This window comes from Cyrtonyx montezumae, unplaced genomic scaffold (genome assembly GCF_038088225.1).
Source record: "Cyrtonyx montezumae isolate F1298 unplaced genomic scaffold, pur_monq_1.0 scaffold_10, whole genome shotgun sequence".
Lineage (NCBI taxonomy): Eukaryota > Metazoa > Chordata > Aves > Galliformes > Odontophoridae > Cyrtonyx > Cyrtonyx montezumae.
In genome coordinates, this window is record NW_027071826.1 from 42,949,082 (window position 1) to 42,966,424 (window position 17,343).

The following is a 17,343-nucleotide window of genomic DNA, read 5'->3' on the forward strand; positions in this document are numbered from 1 at the left end:
GGGATCATCGGGATGGAATTCATTTGAGCTGTCTGTCTGGCCTCTGCCAAAGGAAGTAAGCACCCCTAGGATGTTATCTCTCTCCTCTTGCACAGTATCAAGAACAGATTGGATTGATTGTCTGAGAAGTGCTTATTTCTCAGTGCTCACAAAAGGCTTAGACTGGACATCAGATGTTAGATGACAGAAGTATCATCCTGTCTATTTTTTTTTAATGCTTTTAAGGTGGTTGAAAATGGAGAAAGAAAACAAAAGCCCTGAGAAGTGAGGTAACATGCACAGTCAATAGATGAGCAGTGGATTGAGAGAATCCTGTTTAGCACTTTAATCCTTGAAACATACTTTTAGTCTGCAGTCACCCAAATCCCCTACAGCAGCTGAGCAGTAGAAACAACAAGCTCATGCGAAGGCTAGGCCAGAGAAAGCAGTAAATGAATTTGCTCATACCTATGTCCTGGTGGAGTGTAACGCAGTGACACAAGAGGTCAAAGTTTCTTGGAGGGAAGGTATCTTGTGAGCCATTTTACTCCTATATTGTTCAGGAAACATTTCTGAGAAAATCCTGCACTCTCCTCTTTCTGCCTCTGGCAACATTTGTTTTCATATGTACTTTCTAGAGTTGGAGTTAATTTTTTGCTCTTTTGTATGTCTTAGCATTGGCTGTAAATCCAGTGATTTAGTGCAATGACAGAGGTGAAGGGAGATCTGTATGGAGATCTCCCAGAACTGGACTGAATTTTAAAAACTCCTCCATACCTTGCAAACCCCATGCATACTGATGCATGGAAGAGCCTGATATAGATGGTGTCAGTGGGAGTCTTGGGGAGTCACTGCACCTTAATCTTTCCCGTGATTCTCTTCTCCAACAAAAGCAATCCTTCACTTGTCATTAGCTTTGTTTACCAGTTTACTTTAAATAAAAAAAAAAAAGGCAAACCAAAGGAGGTCCAAAACTGAGGGAAAAATAAGGCTTTTCAGGATTATTCAAACTTCTTTTTTCTTGTTAGTAGTACTGTAAAAATAAATCTGAAAAAAAAATCATTAACACAGTGACATTGAGGGGAGAGATGCATTTGTATGATATAGCTCAGAATCATCTTTTCTTTTATGGACTAAATAATCTTCTCTTTTATTAAATGAATATGGATAGTGTATGACAACTATGACATTGTTTTTTGAAATATAGCCCTTAGACAACTTTGTGAAGGGAGCAAAAAAATCCTGCTTGATTTATGGGGAAAAAGCCTTAAGCTGTAGGTGACATTAACAATGAAAATGTCAGGCTCTGTAGTGTGTAATACATGGCTGTGCTGTGATTTCACTGTATTTAATGCTATGGGACAATAACCAGGACTTCTGCACTTCTGATTACTCATTTTGAATGCAGCTTTTTCTAGGGAGAGTGACAGTTTGATATTCCTAGGGAACAAAGTGCAGATATCTAAACTACAGTGAACTTCATCCTTCCTTTACACAAGTCAGTACGATTTACTCAACTCCTGTGGAAGAAAGATAAAACATTAATAATATGTGTAAAGAGTGAACTTATGAGATAGAACTTATTTTATTGGCATCAGCTTAGCTACCAATTATCTACTCCTGTTTGCAAGGGGCATATTTCATTGTAATTCTAAATTCATTTATGCCCTTCACAAATACTTTGTCCTTTCACATCTATATGTGTGCTTTATATATAAAAGTTTAAACAGTGGTAACAACAAGAATACTTTACACTGAAGGAAGGCTTTCTCACTTGTGTCATTGACTTTTTTTGCACTGCATGTTTTGATTTTTCAGCCCCTCTTACCTGACGGTTGAAAGAAATACTGCTAAATATCACTGTTCTTGTTCTCCAACAAACAATGAATAAACCAGAAACTGTTTCCCCTGGGAGGAAACGTCATTGGTCTTCAGCAAGGATTGAGATTACTGATTCAGACTGAGTCATTACAGGACTTCACATTAGGTTAATGGAAGATGCTGGAATGGCTTAATATGTCAACATTTTTATTACTAGAATTACAGAGCTGAATGTTCAAAAGCTGGACAAGATCATCCTAGTTGTGCATTCTGCTTCTGCGTCTGCTCACTGTGACTGAACACAGGAACAGGAAAAGCTACAAATGGTTGTGCCAGAATTTGAGAGATAATACAGACCCAGGCAAGTGACAAAAACAAGACCAAAAAGTAGCGGCTAGAATGATGTTTTGGAGACACTTCTGACTCTCAGCAGTTGACTTCACTGAAGCTAAACCTGTGTAGTGGATGCCAAGTTACATTTAGCTGACTGCTTTACTAACTGGCCTTGCTGCTTTCATTTTTAGCTTTCCCCAGTGTCCTACATGGCTACATAACTGTAGCATGGAGTCTAGTTCAGTTGGTTTAATAGTTTTGGATAAGCTAGTGCACAGAGTTGCCATTAAATCTGTTTTTATTCCTACTTTTTATTTTGGTATTAAAACACTGCTTCAATTTGCTTGTTTGTTAAACCCTGTTGTGATAGAGGATCTGAGTTCTAATGAAACAACTTGGCTGATGCACTCATGGGCACCTTTTATGGGGGAAATTTTTCACTTGGAAATAAAAATTCAGTGTCAGGATGCCAAGAGCCTGTCGTTATTCAGATAGTTAAAATATAATAAACATTCAGATAGTTAAAAAAAAAAACAACAAAACATTCTTACATAACTCATTCAAAACTTTTAACAGCTGAATTAAAAGTCTTAATGCTGGGTTTCCAAAGTCATTTTGGATGAGTTTCATGGCAACACTGCAGTAGGCAGAGTTTCAAGTAGGCATATTATGTAATTAACAAATTCAAATGTAATTCAGCGCCTTAAAGGTAAGATGTAAAATAAATAAATAGAAATCTAACTATTTCAGTACTTCACCTGAATCTTTTTAAAGAAATATGGTTTTCCTAGCAAAAAGAAAATACTATTTTAGAAAGTTGAGCCCTTTAAACTGTTTGCAACTGTATGTGAAAAACGGAGTGACTGCAATTGTTTATGAAAAGTATACTTTTAAGTTACTTCTGACAAGGATAAGTGGAACTTGTGTCCAGTTAAAGTAATAGCAGCATGAGTTTGAGAGTTTGAGACTGAGTGGAAAACTGCCTTTGACATAATGAGAATTAGTGATAGGACCTGTGAAGCTGGGTGTAGATGAGATTTCTGTATTTCTTTGTCTAAAACAAATGTTTGGATTTCTTCCTTTTTGTCTGATCTGAGAAAATGAAGACACTTTGCTTTTTGCATTTCAACTCAGTGTAGCACAGCTTCCAAATAGAGAATAGAATAGTATAAATGAAAGAGGGCTAAAAATAAAGCGAAAAAGTCATTTCCAGCTAGCTCCATATAAGCACTGAAAGAGAAATAAGAGATTTCATAGTTTCACTGTAGCATCCAGCAATGAACATCAATCAGTCTGAACCAGGATCATAGTATAAAAACAAATCATCGAATCATAGTGGGAAGTAAAGCAAGAGCTGCAACATTTGGAATAAGGAGGAGGAAAGAGCAAGCAGATTTATGGGGAAATTTTAAATACATTTTTGTGTGTATTTCCTTGCTCTTTTACTGCAAGATAAGATCCAGTCTATTAAATTTATATTGTCCAGCGTAGTCCAATCACGTAGCAGCACGTGGTGGGAATGTGTGGCAGGCTAGCCCTGGCCAGCAGCTAAGCACCCACCAGCTGCTTGCTTGCTGCCCCTGCTGTGATTCAGGGATTGGAAGAAGCAGAACTTGTGGGTTCAGATGAAGATAGTTTAAAAAGTGAAGCAAAGCTTCGTGTGCAAGAGAGGCAAAATAAGGAATTTATTCACTGTATCTCATCAGTAGGCAGATTTCTTAGCTGCTTTCTAAGGCATGAGCACCTCAGAGTATGAAGCAGTTACATGGGAGAATAATTGCCATAACCACTATTGATACTTTATTCCTCTTTTCTCTGTAGTTTTATTGCTGAGCACAATGTCATAGTGGGAATTGTTAGAAAGAGGGTAGGAAGCTGGCATCTTTGTATCCTGCATACACAAGATTCCTTACCTACAGTATACTTGTGACAGACAAACCTTTTTAGCTGTAATTCACAGTATTGGGGCATTGTGAGATATCTGGAAGTGTTATGTCTTGGACTATTATCTAAAATCCTCACCTCGATACCTTAACATACTTAATTTTGGTTGCTTCAGGAAGTTTTGGAGTTTTGATACAAATTGATTTCTAGTGTATATATTGCTGGTATGTGATTGCATATTCATCCCTTTAGCTGACAACAAAGGCCATCTGGCTGGATTTAGAGTCAGTCTAGCCTGTTTCATTGCAGCAAAGAACTTGTAAAATCCTTAGCATCATTGTTACCTTCATTTGAATATACTGAATTCCACGTACATGTGAATCTCATGCTTTAGAGTATTTTTTTTTTTTTTAAGAGAAATCCTGAATTCCAGAAGGTAATTGCTCATTAAGATGAACTGGACACTGTTGCTGGGTGCTTTTAGCTCTAATGCATTAGGCTGTAGCTGTGTTCAAAACACAGAAGTTAGGGCTTTTGATCCACATTGGAAATATCCATGAGGCAGCTCAATGAGTCGCAGATTGACGCTGCATTTCAATGAGGCATTTGCTGATTTTCCCAGTACTAATAGAAAGCTCAACCATAACCATAACTTTTTTTTTAATGTTCACATTTTTTCTCCAATAATTACACAGTTCTGTTCATATAAATAAATGTATATTTTTAACTTGAGCTGTCACCTATGCCTATAGTTAGCTTATTTCTACCTGAAAATACTTGTTTTGGAATATGGTTAAGTGTATAATAAATAACTATTACTTGTAATTGGTACAGAATCTCTCTCAGAATACCACCATTATGGATGTCTTGAGAGCCGAATCTTTGCAATGTATCATTATTGTTTTTCCCCTGCCCTTAGTCTTAATGGGGAAGATCTGTTTAAAGTATATCTGTTTCAGTATATGGTTTTGATTTTCCTCTGCCTTAAGGAACTGATGTTCCTTTGAATCCTGAACAGGATATTTGTCTATGGTATTGAAGAAGCATGATAGGTCTATGTAAACACAATTCCAGCTGCTTTTGAGTGGCCTACCAATATGTCAGAGTTAGGTAAATAAACTAGCTGCATTAATTGTTCCTATGTCCCTTGAGTGCTCCTGCTTTGGGTTTTAAAGTAATGTTAATTTATTGTAATCCACTGTTATCTCCAAAATTAAAATTTTCTTCCTTTGCATGCAACTGCTGCTGTTAATTCAGAAACTCTAATAAATGCATTAAAAGAAGGAAGTAATAAGCAAAAGAGGGATCCCTCTGGGAATGTGTAATTTCACTTTTACTCATGGCTCTTCATACTGGGTTGGTTGAAAATAGTGTAAATATGCATGCAGCTAAAGCGAGACTACAAAGAAGTTGTAAAAGCTTTTTGTAGCTGTTACCCTTCTATTTATTATAGTAATAGAAAGAATGAGACTAGATAAATGCAGTAATGGCTGCAAGCAGGTTTTGAACTTGTGTGTTGCATGGAGGCTCTGAGCAGTGTCACACTCTGCAAGTGGAAACTGCAGTGAGATATTCTAGGTCAATCAATTTTGTCAGGGAGAATGATAGAATGGCCAAAGGCTGAGACTTCTTGAGGAAAGAAGGGAAGGTTCAGCGGGGCTAGAGTGTCTTACACAGCAGGATAAAAAAAATAACTGCATGAGCAGATGAAGCTTTACTTTTTTCCTGAAGTTTGCTGTGAACACAGTTGCTTTATCGCTATTTGAGTGCTGTCCCCATACTGGGTGTGCATTTCTCCTGCTGATTTTAAGTGCCAAAAAGCATTAGGTGGTGACAGACACGTCTATGTGGTTTAGCTGCTGTCTGACTTCAAAGGAGTAGAGTGACATATGACAAGAGGAGTTACTGGCGTGAGCTGGAGAAAGATTCCCAGGGATCCAAGTAGAGTCAAGGAAAACAATCAGGATGGGAACCAAGACAGTGGAAAAGAAGGAAGAAGATCAGGTATATTGGGAAGCATTGCATTCAGAAGTTTTCTCCAAGGCTGAGTTCAAGCAAAACCAGAAGCTAAACTGCCTGAAGTGTAAGAAATGTCTGCCAAGGAAGCAACTGCAGGAATCCTGGCAGGCAGAAGTGCCAATGCGCAAAGGATTTAGGGCAGGTAGGAAGTGGGCCTTTCCCCGTGTGTAGGATGTAACAAATATCTTGTTTTTTCAATGTGGTAACTGTCTGCTATTAGTCTCATCACTTTCGTTAGTCATGCTGTGCTTTCTGGTGTTGGCCTCTGGGGCGTTTCAAAATTTTCCTCCTGTTAGGTGCATGGGGTTTGGGAACAAAGAACAAGAATGCTGTTTCTGTTATCCTAAGTGACAAGAGATCTCAGCAAGAGAGGCAGTTGTAGAGCATGACTTCAGTAGCCGCAATAAAAAGAAATACATGCAGAAATGTGGGTGAAGGTTATGAAAGGAATAAACTTTATTGTACAGGACCAGATAAATATATTTATATTAGGGTAAGTTAGTCCCTGTTTGGTTGTTTGTGTAAGGATGTCTGCCTTCAGCAAAGGGATGGAGTCTATAGCTGCTAGAATGCTTAAAATACAGGAATAGTCATGTCAGGGGCAGTGATGTAGTTTTTATGTAGATATAAAACAATTGCAAGTTAAATAAAGGAGGTTTTCTTTAACATCTTGAGGCTTAAAAATGTGTATGGCTCACATGGCCTTACAAATCCCTCTCAATTTTCTAAGAGGCAGCAGTATTGGACTCTATAGAATAAATGGAGCTAATAATTTCTGGAATATGGTCTGATCCATTGCTTGAGAAGCTGAAAGATAGGGCTTGTTCCCTTGAGTCAATTGTAACTCCTTTCTTCTGTCTTAAAATGTTAATAAATAGAGCTGTGGAATTTCATGGGTGTCTGTAAAGCTTTGTGAATTGCTGTAATGAAAGATTGTCCTCTATAAAGTACACAGTGTTATTCCTACAATCTTGTGGGATAGAGTGCACTCCTTTTGTGTGTACTGAACTTGAGGGTTGAATAGTAACTATCTAAGTCCTGAATATTTACAATGGGTTGTGGGAGAAGAATAGTAGAATAGATAAGTTTTCCATTAGTGTAGATTAAGAAACAGGTGTGCATTTAGTGAATGTAAATGTGTATTTTTCAGTCTTTGATAATAAAGAAAAATTCTATTAAAGTAGAACAAAGCAACTTTACTAATGTTAAATAGAGCTTTTCTGTTAGGAGTAAGATAAATATCAGAAAATAACTGTGGAGCCCTTCAGAAAAAGCCGTGCTGTGGAAATATGCATACATGTTGCCCCACATTTCCTACATACATTAAAAAGGTATCAAATGCTGATAATATGCTATCAACAACATGTTTCCTAAATTCTCATTAATAGAGGCTGATCTAGATTTAGTTACAATATTATTTCATTTCCTCAGTTTTCCTCTGAAGAGCGTACTAGCTGTGTTTTATGTTTCAGAGCAGTACTACAGCAATTTGTAGATCCTCTGCCCCTCCCTCTTCATTGTTAAGTACAATACAAAATGTTTCTTGTATGTCCAATGACTAGATGTGCGGGACTGAATATTTGAGCTGACAGATAAAGTCCTTTTAAAAAGGACCTCTCATTTTTTTTAAAAATCAACTGCAAAAATTACAGCAAAATGGTCTATTTTCATTGTCTCCTAATGATTACTTGTTTTCACTAGAAAAAAATAAAAATACTCTCATTTTTTGTTACATTAGCCAAGTTTGATACTAATATAGTTCCAGTGAAATCGGTTGCAATACAGTGCTGTAAAATTAGTAAAACACAGTGGAAACAAGTGTTGTGGTCTTGCTTAACAATTCAAAGAGCTGAACTTTTAGTGTGAGCAATAAGTTTGGTATTTTTGGTCCATTTCTGATGATATTTTGTGTTTGGAACTTTAAAACATGATTTCTTTTCAAACCCTTGACATCGCAGAGATCTAATGCTGGTGTCTAATTGAGAATGTAGACACCTTTTTGTCTTCATTACGTATATACTATTACTAGTGCCATATCTGTAAGAATAATTTTGAAAATAAGTGCTGAATCATCTCATCACTCTTCCAGATACTCTCAGGAGAACCCAAAAAATGTCTATTTAATATCATGATTTACCTTTGTTTCTGTAATAGTGGGAAGAATCATAGTTTACTATGAAACTTTTTTTCTTTTCTTCCTGGGCTGTCAACTTTAGAATTTCAGCAGTAGAAATAAGTATTTTTAAGGAAAAAAATGCACATTCTTTAGTTTGATCTGTGTATCTGTATCCATATATAGATCCATATCCATGTAAACATGTATATGGTTAAGTTTTTATCAGTTGAGTGTTTTATATATGTGTATCCTAGTCCTAAGGGGAAAAAAAAAGACTAGATAAGTCAGAAAAGTTTCTTGAATAATGTTTTTTGTATTAATACTGATGCTTATGGGGACTTGTTGAATAGTGTTGAATGGTTTCAGCTAATAAGAATGTGTTTTTCTGATCCATTTTGTTTTCTCAAAGTGAATGCAGTAATGAACTGCTCTGCACACTTCAGTTATAGCTTTCTTGTTCTCCAAAAGGCCTCCTCCATTGCTCTGTTCCTTGTGCTCCCCCACACTTCTCTGATACACTCTCTGTGAGCATAAAGTATGAATTCCTACTACAAAGTCTTGCTTACAAGCACCATGTTTTTCAGAGCCGCAGAATCAGTCCATATGATGGTAGGGCAGGATCACTCCATGGTGAGTGATCAGAGAGAGTCCTGTGATTGCTCTGCTACTTCTTCATAAATGGTCTTGTGAATATTGATTGCTGCAGCTTCAGGTATATCTGGTCAAGAATTTCTTTGAGTTGTGTGTGGCAATGAGATTACTGAACATGAATGTGTGTACTGTAGGTTACTTTGGAACTGCACTTTGAAGGAATCCTCTAAGGATTTTCTGCCCTAAAATACTAGGAGACTGATGGGTTATGGTGTTTGCTGCTTAATGGACTCTTTCTGAAGTTGCCAGCCTCACCTTCTGCATGCTATTTCTTCTGTCACCATGAATGCTGAATATGGGAAGGTCTGCTTTGTAATGTAAGATGTGTTACTGTGGTGTTGCTAATTCTTACTGAAGCCTCCAGATGCTTCCACAGGTTGCGGACTACCAATAATTGACTGCCCTTTGTAGGTGTGTATCTTGTCTCATGTATTTTAATTGCATATTTTTAAGAAATAGTTAGGAAAGAAGATACTGGGCAGGAGAGACTTTTAAGGTATCTACTTTAGCCTTGATGAGTTTGTGGTAATTGAAAAACACACGTACAAGTGAGTGGCTTCAGCTAATTAGCATGCATGTTCCTGATCCATTTTGCTTTCTGTAAGTGAATTCAGTAATGGTCTGCCCTGCAGTTGTCAAAAGTGTAGTAGATAGCAAGTACTTGCAGCCTATATGCACCTCTTTGAACGTGCAGCAACTGTGTTCTCCTCTGGATGAGCGTACTCAGCACCTGTTGGCATTAATGGGACTTGTGCCTGTGCTTAGAGTACAACGTGTTCTATAGTCTCTGGGAGGTAATAGACATCCTTATCTTGCATTTCCATATGGCTGTGTGGAACAAAAGACATTGTACAAATAAATCCACTCCATTCCTCCATGGATGTCTTCTCTTGCTTCTCTCTTTGTGAGATCTAATTTGCAATGAGACAACCGAAGGCTGACAAAAGAGATTTGTTTCTTTTTATTGGCTTAAAGACAGACAAGCAGAAACTTCTTGATATGCTGTTGTTGTATGGGCCTTGTCTTCTCCAGTGGCAGTCTGTGAGATAAAAGTCATGTTTCCTAAAAATGCCGTATGGTTTTTCTGGAGTGGAATCACTGCCCATGGGTACGATTGTGGCTCCCAATTTGTGAAAATGTCACTGTGTCCAAGTGTCTCTAGACAGCTCTGAATTCTGACGAGCTGTGATAGGTGCTGGTATCAGCAAAGGAACCAACCTGTGCAACTATCTGCCCTACAATTATGTTTGCTGCCCCATCATTTATGTGGGGATGGCTGTCAGTTAGGCACCATGAAATGGGAACGTGAAAATGCTGGAGATTCAAAATCATAGCAGAAAATATCCCCTCCTGTGAAAGAAGGGAGATCTGTTGATCTATAAGTGACCCAGTTTACGGACCTTTATGTGGGTTTAATTAAGGTGCTGAGGTGCAGCATAGCAAAGATAATAATGGAGCAGGGATTTGAGACCATGGTCTAGTCCCCCTAGACAGAGAGAGGAAGAAGAGAAAGTTGAATTTAGCATAATGCTATTTAATTCCTTTATGGGGTTTCTGACAGCATCATAAGCTTTATGACCCACTTGATTCAGGAGTCAGCTTATAGCAAGCCCTGCTGCATGTGTTTAAAACTGTAATCCCTTTGCCTATCTGAGTTGTGAAACTCAGACTCTCCTTTTGTATAACAGTGCAAGGTATAAGCATCCGAAATGTCTTACATTGAGAAAACATAGAGGTTCCTGTGGCAAAATGTTTGTACTTTGTGGATGAGGTTGCAGATGTAGCCAATGTCTAGAAGTTCTTGCAGGGCGTTGTTCTGATGGAAGTCTCTTTTCCTTCTACGGGAAAATCAAGTATTAAGTAATTACATTCTTGGGGTGAATGGGATTCATTGCCTTTCCTCTGTATTTTGACATGTCTTGGTCTGAAAGATTTCCCTTTTGGAATCGAGCTGTGCATCACACTGACCATTGCTTATCAGAACAGTGTTGGTGTTGGGGGAGGGAAGGAAACGTCCCTCTTATAGATGTTGCTATTGGAAAGAGCCATATCATAAGAAAATGTAAATAGGCAAAATGTGGCAGTGGTCACATGTACTTCAAGGATGAGGTGCAGAAGTAGCCAATGCCTAAAAGTTCCTGTAGGGAATTGTTCTGGAGGAAGTCTCTTTTTCATTCTGTTTCACTAAGTGTGCTTTTCAGATGTTTGTCTTAACATCCTCTTGTCAGATGTGTGTCATACTTGTGACTTAAGAGTTGTGGTTGTAACGTATGGTCTCATGCGATTCCTCCTCCATGTTTAATTATTGTAGAATATACCCTGGAAGAAAGTGCACAGTGTCCTCCTGCAGAGGATTTAACACAGATTTGGTGAGGATACTAATGTGAAGACTGCTAATGTTTAAGCTTCCATCTCTTCATTTCTGATGATCACTCAAGAGGTGATAGGAACAAGCATCCCTAGAAGTGTACAAAAGCATGGGCAGCTTCAAAAATGTCAATTACTGTTTGTGTGAGTGGCATTAGATTTCACAGAACTATATGCTGCAGAAGATTATTTCTGGTATCCCAGGTATCCACCCCCATTTGTAAAGCACAACAGAACGTAAATAGGATTATATTGACTCTACAGATCAGTTGGGAAGCAGAGAAGAGTACCAGTAAAATGATTCAGCTGAAGCTAGAGGAGTGTCAGTTGTCAGAGCCAAGATTTGAATCATAATCATCTGAATGTCAGCCTGGTGTTTTTGCCACTATAGTAGTCTGTAGCTGTGGAGAAGAGAAGCCTGCAGTCAGAGTGAAGTGGCATCAGTCACAGTAGGTGATTAGGGGAAGTGTCTGGCCCCAAAAATGAGTGCTAGCCATTCTTGTGTTTGTGTGCAAGAAGCTATATGGGCTCTAATTTGGTAAAAATTAAATTTATTTTCTTAACTAGAAGTTGCTGTTATCTAAAAACTTTGCTGCACTCCCACATGTCTCCCAGCAGCTTGGGTTTTGTGACACAACTAACTAGGATGGCTTTAAATGTCAAAATATGCTTTTAATTCTTGTGCATATATATATATATCAACACGTTATCACGTGAAATGAAACCGTGTACAGTGACAGATTGTTTCTTTAATTGCCATCACCCTTCAGATGAATTTATGGCTGTCAAGAGAAATTTGCACTTCTAGGAATGTTGTAAACCTGAATCATGTAGACTGTAAAGAAGGTCAGGCTTTGTTTTGCATACCTCTTGCTGATGGTAGCTGAGCTGATTTGAATACATTTGGTTTTGAATTCTTTCTTTTGCTTTGTTAATTATGTAGCAAACTGCATGTCATACAGATGTCTGTCCATAATCCTCATATTTATCAGTTACTTCAATTGTGGAAATAAAGGAGTGGGAATTGTCTTAAGAATACTGGCTTAGTGTCTAGTTCTGGGCTTCTCGTTTCAAGAAATACAGGGAACTTCTGTAGAGAGTCCTGCAGAGGGCTATAAAGATGACTGGGGCCTGCCTAAAGCATCTCCTGTGTGAGGAAATGTGGGCAATGAGTAGAAGCTGGAACATAGGAAGTTCCTTCTGAACATGAGAGAAAAATTCTTTACTGTGAAGTTGATAGAGCACTGGAACAGGCTGCACAGATTTGTTGTGCAAGCTTTTTCTCTGGAGATATTCAAGAACTGCCTAGATGCTTTCCTGTGTAACCTATGGTAGGGAACCTGTTTTAGCCAGGAGTTGATCTCCACAGGTCCCTTCCAATCCCTACAATTCTTTGATCGGTGTTTTTCCTGCTAAGTGACCCCTGCTGATATGACATTTATGGAGCAGGAAGCCTGTTAACCCTGACAAGCGAACGAAGACTTTTATTTCCTTTTTCAGAAGTGGAGGTGAGAGCAAGAAGATGGAGCTGGGATTCTGTTAGCTAATCTACGCTTAGTTTGGAAAAGTTTAACAGAGCCTGAAAGTGCAGTGACTCCCTAGGATGCCACTCCTATGCATTCTTTGGCATCTTTCAGACTGAAAGTACAAAACTGGACAGGGTCTGGACTGTAATCAGACAGGAGGAGATCTGTAGATTTGTATAATTTGTGGTATGTAACAGAATGCTTGTATTTTGTCTCCAGTTGTTCAGTACAAGAGAAGTAGCTGTTTTCCGGCTCCAAAATTTGTTGTTGTTCTAGATCTAAGATGCATCCAAAAGTTAATTGTTTGTAAAATCTTTTTGCTGCTGATTATTTTTGAACAAATGTTAAATTTAAAAAGTTCAGAATAAAAAGAACATTCTCTGCTAAAGTCAAACCTTCATAGTGTTGATATAATTACTAGAAGATGTAATCCATATGGGCAAATAAGCATTTTCAGGTATAAAAGCATGCAACCAGTATGGTAGTATGTCTTTCTTGTTTATGAATGAGAATGTGTAAACAATTCAAAAAATCAGTGTCTCTTTAAAGTATAACATGCTTACGTTCCTCTAGCCAAAATTGACAGGTGGATTCTACTTCAGTCTTTACTGTGTGTATTCATGCACATGTGGGCGTTAGTTCCATCATCATGTTTATGCTCTAAAAATTAAGAGTGCTTGAATAGAAAAGTAGAGTATTTAGAGGTTTATAGGGGCAGAGGGCTGAGTACTGACAACAATAGGATAATTTGTTATAGAGGAGATAGATGATTTGGCTTGACAGCACTTGCCCTGGATACCTCCACACTTAGCCGACTTCTGAGGGGAAATAGATATTATTTATATCTGAGCAGGAAGAGATGTACAGCATTGAGTCTTAGTGACAGTGGCATGCAAAATAGCTACAGTGAGTAATAGAAAGACTTTTACTAGATGTGGTCGGTCAACTGTATGTTTTTTGACCTGTCCCCTTGGATGAAGCAGATATTAAGCAGAGGAGTAAGTAGTCCCCTAATTAGAACAGCTTGAAAATAACATCAAATGCTCTTCACTCTGCTTTACTGTGCGTGACAGCACATATAGTGTGACAGCTATGTCTGACTGACTGAAAGGTCATGCTTCCCAAGGTTAAAATATCCTTTGCCAAAGGCAGGCGGGCGGGGAAGGTTTGTGTTGCTGATGGTGCCAACTGTGGTGCTCCTAACCTTTGGTGCTCTTCATGCCTGGCCACTCAAGCACCAGTCTGCCCCTGAGCAGCCCCTGGCCTGCTCTTATGAGCTGGTGGGTCCGGTGATGGCTGTGGGCTGGCAGAGCTGAGGGGAGGTTGGTGAGGCGGGATGGGCAGTGTACCCACAGGCTTGTTTTTGATGGGGTGGCTGAAGGCAGCTGCTGCAGGGGAGCAGCCTGGCCCCGGCAAGTGGTGCCGAGGCAGAAGGCCTCTGAAGGGGCTGGGAGCCTGGGAGCAGGTAGCCCCTCAGATGATAAGTGTGCAGGCTGAGGCAAGGCCCTGGACTGAGCACATGGGTGGTACTTTGAGCTTTGCAGGATCCATATCTAGTTGAAGCTTCCTTGCTGTCGAGACAGAAATGGGTCTCCAGCACCTCAGGGAGAATGGATTATAGTTTTATCTTGCAAGAGCCTGCTGATGGCTCTGCTGCGTGGGCCTCGACCTGTCCTGGGGTGCTACCATTTTCTGACCTCAGGTATGACCCCAGGTGTAGCCTGCTGTCACAAGGCCCTAAGACACAGGGATCTTCCTTCACAGCCCTTTGCATCCTGTCTTCTCCCACAGCTCTCCCCAGTGCTCCCTTTGCCTTTCCGTGGGGAAGCCTGCTTGCAGCAGAGCTGACCTGCTTCTCATATTTAATTTTAGTTTCCAGTAACTGTGTTTTCTTAAAAAGTAGGAAGCTTTCCTAACTGTATGCCTTCTATACGTGTGTGCCTTGTAAAATGGTGAAAGGGTCTGAATAACTTGGAGTGAGAAAAGCAGCACTTGAATGCAGTTTCCTTTCACTGAGGTAGTCCTAAGTGTGATTGAAATTCAAATTTGTTTTTTATTTAGAAAAGCTATTTATTATGTGGAATTTTTTCTAATTATTATTTTTTAAGCAAACTATCTTTTTTTTTTTTTTTTTTTTTTTACTTCTTCTAACTTCTTGAGCTGAGATTTCCATGGTTCAGTGCGTGGACAGTGAAGGACTTCTGCCAGAGACCTTAAATTCAGACATGTGGCCCATTTAAGTAAGCCTCTAAAATAAAAGTAATCTATAGAAGGTGATGTCCTTTGGGTGTCCTGTACTCCCTGCCACAGGCATTGTAGGTATTGCCCCACCCCATCAGGAGGTTTGTTTTCTGTGTGATTATAGGACACAGGAGAAGATATGGTTGCATTTATTGTCAATTAGAGCTGGAAATGCAGTATTTGATGCACAAATTCAGAATAGGGATTGGTTCCAAATAGCAATAATTTTTCCAAGTATTTTTCACGTCAGTGCTGTCATTCAGATGAACATATATTTAGACGTATATTAAACATATACTCAGCTGTGTCTGAAATGTTCTTATCTAGCTTTTAATTTTTCTGCGGTGTCTTTAAGTTGCTTATTTTTCCATCTTTTCCTCCTTTTACAGAGGCTTCAATAGAATATATTGGAAGGCATAAGCAGGCAGCAAAAGCAGAGGTGAGTATCCTCCATTCCCTCTGATAATATATTCTTTTCTACTTCTGTCTTGGTTTGGGCATTTTGTTTTCCTCATTATTGCCTGTTTGAGATAACAGTTATGAGAACCATCTCTGTTGTGGTGTACGGGGGTGATGGAAGGGCATCTCCTTGAAATCATTTACAAAGGCAGTTCAGCATCTGCAAATAGATACTTCCACTTAGTAACGGTTGCAAGTTATGCTAAGTTTTCTGTTTCACTGAAACATATCTGAATTAACTAGAAATCTGTAAATATTTCAAATGAATTTATTGGGGAGGCTTGGACATTCATGAACTGTAGTTTTCAGAAGGGAGGGAAACAAACATGGCTCAGAAATAGTGGGATAACCATTGTCATCTGACTGATAATGTCTTTGTACAATGAAGTGTTTGTATCCTAGCTTAATACTATGTTGTGAAGGATCTTTGAGTCATCACCTAAAACTGATGGTATTAACCTAATTTGTGGTGTTGCAGTGTGTATATGTGAGACAAGGTAAAGAGGTGCATGCACATCACCTATAGGTATATTATTACAAAGTTGCTACCAGGAGCCATTGAAGGATGTGATAAGGGAAACTAGGGAATAAATAGAAGCAAACCGAAACCAAGATGACTTGTCTCATATCTTAACTATAAATGTCAGCAATGACTTCTAGTCAGGCTAGGAATGCCTATAAATCTATAAATGCTGTTCCAGGCAGCTTTCCTCTCATCTTTTTAAGGTATTTAGTTATATTTTATTTATTATTGAGTATTCCTTTGCGTGCTGTGTAGATCCAAGGCAGGCTCTATGTTGTCACTGGGAGGTCTCCAGGGAAGTTATTGAAGGCACCAATCTTGGCAGTTGTTTTATTTATTTTTTTTTACTGTAATTCAATTAACAAAGCTTAGACTCTGCTTTGAGAAATGCTATTCAAATATCAGTTGGGTGCCCCATTGATTTCTACCTGTGATTTCCTACCCACATCACCTCAAGTCTGCATCAAAAAGGTGCTCAGTCAAACCTGGCTGATTTGTCAGTGAAGTTTCTTGGATTGAGTGGGCTGGGCTTGGTTGTGGTTTGTTTATTTATTTATTAGAACTTTTATACACAGGTAGCAGCCTTAACACATTGCATTTCTACTGCCAAAAGTGCTTTTGCTAAGAGTGGTTTTTTAATTCTATTAACTGGCATAAATCACACTAACAAAAGATAATATGATTGCTATAGGCTGCTTCGTTAGCACGAGTATTAGCTGCTTTAGTTGTGCCAGGGTGGTTGTGCTTACAGTGATACCAGCAAGCCAGTTCTGAAGTACAGCTTGCCTGAGCAATATGCTCAACTTTATGCACTGAGCAGTTTGACTGATTTCAGAAATTACTCATCAGACAAAATCTTGGCATCCACGTACCTCAGACTTCAGTGGAGCTAGAAGCCACACAAGGCTTATAAAACATTTTCGAACTCTGATCTAGAGCTGATAGAATCCCTGGGGATATGACAAAGAAAGAAATTGAACTTCTGATAATGAAGAAAAGTTGAGAGAGAGTTGTTACACTATGGATAGTGTAGTCATGATATATAACTTCTTATTAATGTAAATGAGAGAAGAGAATGAACAGAGGCTAATGTAGAAAGAAATAATGTTACCAAAGTGATGGCGTAGGAGAACGGGCTTTTAAGTGGCATTTTGGATAAATACCTGTGAAACAAGATTGCATTTGTCAAGAGTTTTCTCTCTGCAGAAGATACAATTGTACGACTGGCCATTCACAATGCTGTGTGGAAAATGTCTGCCAAGCTGAGGTACAACTTAGATACAAGATGTGAGAACGAAGATCGAGTTTCAAGATGAACATGACCTTCAAGTTAGGGGCTCATATGGCGGGAAGATGCTCTTGTTGATTGCAGTTTGTTGGGAAGAAGATAGTGACCAGGAGAGACTTGAGAAGAAAATTAAGAT

The 17,343-nt window shown here is 38.8% G+C and overlaps 1 protein-coding gene across 3 annotated transcripts in view; it reads left to right on the forward strand.

Annotated features, from left to right (window-relative positions):
• The window catches only part of TSPAN4 (tetraspanin 4), a 390,158-nt gene that overhangs the window by 151,455 nt on the left and 221,360 nt on the right, over positions 1 to 17,343 (forward strand). For all 3 annotated transcript variants that reach the window (XM_065755129.1, XM_065755131.1, XM_065755130.1), the window contains exon 4: positions 15,327 to 15,376. The gene's annotated coding sequence lies outside the window, so the exon portion shown is untranslated. The remainder of the gene's footprint in view (positions 1 to 15,326; positions 15,377 to 17,343) is intronic.